This window comes from Chionomys nivalis, chromosome X (assembly GCF_950005125.1).
Source record: "Chionomys nivalis chromosome X, mChiNiv1.1, whole genome shotgun sequence".
Lineage (NCBI taxonomy): Eukaryota > Metazoa > Chordata > Mammalia > Rodentia > Cricetidae > Chionomys > Chionomys nivalis.
Window position 1 is genome coordinate 100943362 of NC_080112.1, and position 5487 is coordinate 100948848.

The 5487-nt window shown below is 46.3% G+C and overlaps 1 pseudogene; it reads right to left on the reverse strand.

Moving 5' to 3' along the window:
- Positions 1-1556: 1556 nt before the first annotated feature.
- LOC130868549 (uncharacterized protein C6orf47 homolog) lies at positions 1557-2488 on the reverse strand (annotated as a pseudogene).
- Positions 2489-5487: the final 2999 nt, after the last annotated feature.

The following is a 5487-nucleotide window of genomic DNA, read 5'->3' on the forward strand; positions in this document are numbered from 1 at the left end:
AAAATACTTTACACTGTAGAAAAAGAAGAATGTGAAAAACAAGTTACAAACAAATCAAAAGTTGAACAGACATAAGAAATATTTTGGGGAAATATTTTTCTACAAATGCTGCCTTTTCCATGAGATACGACATCCTACAGAACAATCTACATCAAATTTCTATTTCTAAAATTTTATAAACATTTCTGTAAAACTAAAACTAGATGCACCATAAGATCCAGCTATCTTATCTCCAGGTTAAACCTACAGGAAATGAAACTGACATAGTAGGCCAAAGAGATATCTGCATACATATACTAATTGTGGCATTACTTGCAATAGATTAAGACATAGAGCAAGTCCAGGTGCCAATCAATAGGTGAATGTAAAAATAAAGTATGGTACACACAATGGAATATTAGTCAGTCATAAGGAAGTACAAAACCTTATGACTCATAATAAAGGGTGAAACTGGAGTATTGTATTAAATTAAAGTCAAAGCAAAGTCAAGACGACAAAGCATAATACAGTTTTCCTCTTATTTAGAAAATGAAAAAAATGGCAACCTGACTGTAGAATAGTAATGGGAAAGTGAGAAGAGTATGGATAAAAAGGCAGCTAGATCTGAGTAGCACATGCCTTGTGTAAGTATGGAACTATCACACTGGAGACATTTGCTATGTATTACTAGTACACACCAAAAAGAATAAAACAAAGCAGAAATAGTAAAAAATAAAATGCTTTCTTCTAACTTACCTCTGAAGTCTTTCTCATTTCTTGCACTAAAATCATTCTCTCCATCCTCTCTGAATTTGGTGTGTTTTGTCTACAGTATTTGTTAGAATAGTTAACACACCCCGACACTACTATAATAATTTGCCCCTATCCTATGACACCTATGACTCTTGCCTCCAAATAGCTTCCAATCTGGTAGATGCACTTTCATTCTTTTTTTTTCAGACTATACTGGTATATTTAGGCTTTAGTGTAGCACATTTATTGCTGAGTGAGCAAATGCCTACCATGAGTGGAGATGAGGGACGCTGTGCTGACCCCGCTGCCCGGCACAGCCCTTCTGAACTGGTCCTCGTGCCCATGTGGCTTGCACCATCCCTGTCTCTTCTGGATCTCACTGAGTAATAAACCCTCCCTGCATGTACCACAACACCTGGGTCCCCTTCTACAATCCCTGCCTCACAACCCCACTCTCTTCTAGATGGCTCTGATCCTAGGATCCAAGGGAAAGCATGAATCTCCTCATTACCTCTTAATTAAGCCGAGCTCTCTATTTGCCTCTGGCCTCGCCCACCCCTGGGGCATTGGAAAGGACCCTTTGGTCTTCATTCTCCACCATCACTTTTATTTTACTTATTTTGCTCTTTAAAAGTGGAGGTGTTGGGGGGATTAGAGGTGGTAATTTTTAACAAAAAAGGTGGATAAATGTAAAAAAAAAGCAATAACAACAGCTGGTGACTCAAATGGTGACATCCTATTGTCCATTGTCTGTCACTTGTATGACAGAGGCTCCTGTGCCTTCGTGCTCCCGAGTCTCTTCCCCGTTCCTGAGTTCACTGTGCTTATGATCTGGGTTTCTCCACCTTCCTCCGAAAGGCCACACCCTTTGACCCCACCCTCACCCTGTCACAGCACCCTTTTGAATCTTTCCTTGGTTCCTTGGCCTTCTTCCCCTGCCCCTCACTCTCCAAATCAGTGGTCTTTTCATCCTCAGTAGGTTCCCGGAGTCTGACAACCAGTACCAGGGCCTGCAAGAGGCCAAAGAGGCAGGCAAAATGCAAGGGGTGGGCAGTAAGCAGGCTCAGCACAGAATGGAGCCCATGTAGGGCAGCCAGGAAACACAGCAGCGCATGTAGCCAGAGGCCCACAGATCCTCGAAGGCCCGCAGCATCCAAGATAGCTCGAAGTGGCCCGGAGCACAGAGCCAGCAGGGCTGAGGCTAGTAGCTCCAGCAGGCGTAGGGTCAAGTTGCTAGAGAGCTGCAGATACTCCTCTGGGTCCTGCAGGTAATGTGAGGGAGCCCTTGGTTGCTCCCGTAGCCAACGCCGTTGACCAGGTTTCTTCAATAGTGCCTCTGGTCCAGTGGTGCCTTGTCCTCCTTGGAGTGACACTCCAAGGTTCTTCATGCCCCCTGAATCCGCAGAATCCCATTCCAGTTTAGGAATGGCTCCTCCAGTTTCCAGTCTTGCAGGCTCTTGAACGCTAGAGACAGTCTTGTCCCGCTTGAAGGAATCCTTTCTTTTGCTCCCAGGTTGATCCACTTGGACCTCTCTGCTGGACTCTGGAGCAGCCCCAGGGATGCTCGGTTTCCCTGAATCCTTGGTCTTGAGAGGCCCCACATCTCCCATTGTCTCTGGGCCACTGTCCCAGTCACTTCCAGAATTCTCAGGGGAACTGTCCGCCATCTGGGTTCTGGGGCAGGCAAGTCTGCCTTTGTTGATTTCCTGCCGCCCCAAGGTCTAGGTAGTTAGCCACCAAGCCTTTTCGGAGACATGACTGAACTGTATAGTGAGCCCACCAAATCTGCAACCGCTTTCTGACTCTGCTTAAGATTCTTGGGATCTCCTTAGAGGCCGGAATCTGTTCCGGTTCAGAATAGGTATCTGCTTGGTGATGTCTGATGTTGTTCTACTCTGAATTCAGAAAGAGCTCATGTAGCCCCAAGTGTGGTAAATGGCTTGCCTCCTTGTCAGTTTAGGGGAAAAGAAATCCAACTGCCACCTCACACACTCATAAGACTTCCAGGGCCATATAAGGCCAGGACCACCCCCACAATGTTCTGTTTTCAGATTTCCTTCAAGCGGTCAGCACCTTAAGTGTCACTCACCAAGGCCTCACCCCAAGGTGTCCCTAAAAGGGGAGATGGTGCTCCATCGAAGAAGGAAGGTAGCTGGTCCAGAGTCCTTCGGTCCTGAATTTGAGGAACCTTAAACTGCGCTGCCTGAGGGAGCTCAAGGAACAGGAAGTCCCAGTTGAGAGGAAGACGGGATGGAAGTGTCCAGGGGTTACACACATTCCTTAACTTAGGAGGCTCTGGGTCTACAAAGTGGCCCCACTGTCCCCGGAGGGCGCAACTGAGACGCAGCCTCCCTCCGCGAGGTCAGAATGGAGATGTCCTTGGTGACAGCAGTCGCGAGTCACAGTGCAGGCCTCCTTGGGAACCCAGGTATCTAGGCGCTGCACGCTACAGGTAGCTCTGGGGCCCAGCATCCAGGGAGCGGCCTCACGGAGCCTTGGGAGGCCGGAAGCAGCTGTACCGGGTCGGTGCACTTTCATTCTTTTTTTTATTACTTTATAAGTAATACCAATCAAAATTTCTACTTCCTCGCCTCCTCCCACTTCCCTCCAGCTCGCCCAAACACCCTCCCCGCTCCCCCTCCAGTCCTGAGAGAGGGCAAGGTACCCTGCTCTATGGAAAGTCCAAGGCCCTCCCCGCTCCATTCAGGCTTAGAAAGGTATGCATCCAAATAGAATAGGATCCCCAAAAGCCAGTACATGCAGTAGAGACAAATCCCAGTGCCATTATCATAGGCTTCTCAGTCTGCCCCATTTGTCAGCCTCATTCAGAGGGTACAGTTTGATCCCATGCTCCTTCAGTCCTAGTCTAGCTGGCTTTGGTGAGCTCCCATTAGTTCAGGCACACTGTCTCAGTGGGTGGATCAAACCCTTGTGGTCCTGACTTCCTTGCTCATATTCTCCCTCCTTCTGCTCTTCAGTTGGACCTTGGGAGCTCAGTCCAGTGCTCCCATGTGGGTCTCTGTCTATCTCCATCCATCACCAGAAGAAAGTTCTATGGTAATATTCAAGATATTCATCAGTGTGACTATGGGACAAGGCCAGTTCAGGCACCCTCTCCACCACTGCCTAGGGTCCTAGCTGGAGTCATTCCCACGGACTCCTGGGAACCCCTTCAGAGCCAAGACTCTTGCCAACCCCAAAATGGCCCCCTCAATTAAGATATCTCCATGCTTCCTCCCATATCCGTTCTTCCTCCATCCCAACCATCCCAACCCCCCAAGCTCTCCCCAGTCCTTCCCTTCTCCCTTCCCTCTCCCCATCTCCCCCTTCTCCCACCCCACCCCACCCCCATGCTCCCAACTTTTGCCTAGCTATCTTATGCTGGAGAGGATGTGGAGTAAGGGGAACACTCATCCATTGCTGGTGGGAATGCAAACTTGTACAACCACGTTGGAAGTCAGTGTGGCAGTTTCTCAGAAAATTGGAAGTCAACCTATCTCAGGATCCACCAATACCAGAATATACCCAAGAAATGCCCAATCATACTACAAAAGCTCTTGTTCAACTATGTTCATTGCAGCATTATTTGTAATAGCCAGAACCTGGAAACAACCTAGATGCCCCTCAACAGACAAAGAAAGTGTGGAATATATACACATTAGAGTACTACTCAGTGATAAAAAACAATGACATCTTGAATGTTGCATGCAAATGGATGGAAATAGAAAACACTATCCTGAGTGAGATAACCCAGACCCAAAAATATGAATATGGTATGTATTCACTCATTCTAGTCATAAGCAAAGGACATCGAGCCTATAGTCTGTGATCCTAGAGAAGCTAAGTAATAAGGTGAACCCAAAGAAAAGCATATATAGATTCTCCTGGAAATTGGATACACTTTCATTCTTAAATGGATTTTTCTTCACTTTTCTTTTAGTTGTATTTTTCCTTCATGTTTTTGGTCTTTACTAGTTCTCTGCAAAGAATAGGCACTCAATAAATGTGTGTTGAATATGGGCAAACAAATAAAGTGGAAATAATAATACCCCATGAGTCTATTGGATTTTAACATGTGTGATAGCCCCATCATACTACAGATTTTATGTTGGTGTTATAGAATTCTTACAAACAAATTAAGGTCAACTTTGTTTACCTCACTTGATAGACGAGAAATTCGAGGTAGTGACTTACTCAAAACAACATATCTTCTTGGGAGTGTGAATTGATACTGGTTTGTAAATTAATCTTTCCTTCCTCTGTCCCTCTTTTGCTACCCCCTTCTTTTCTCCTTTTCTCTTTGTCCCTCTTTCCTACTGTCAGGTCCAAAAGAAACTCCATTTCCCCAAAATCTGAGAGTTAAAGGAAATCCACCTTTCCTCAGGGACTTGTGAAGCTAGTTCCCCTCTACCAAATGATTCATTTTTCTGATCACTGACAGATGGGACAAATGACTCTCTGTGGTGCCAATTAGCACACCACATATCATGCTGACCTCCAGGCTCTCTCAGTGTCACAAGGACCTGTTACACACTTCACAGTCCATGCTAGGTCTTCTCACCTCCTCACCCTAAACTTCTCCACCCCATGGGCTTCTCTCCCTCCGCTACTCATTCTCCTTATAACCCAGCTACTTTTGTTATGCTCACTCTCTTAGATGTCTTCTTTCTGTCTTCCTCCTCCCCTTCTCTCTGCTCTCTTGTATTCTGCTGGTCTCTATCTCTGCCCAGCTCCTGCTGCTTCTCTCATGACCAG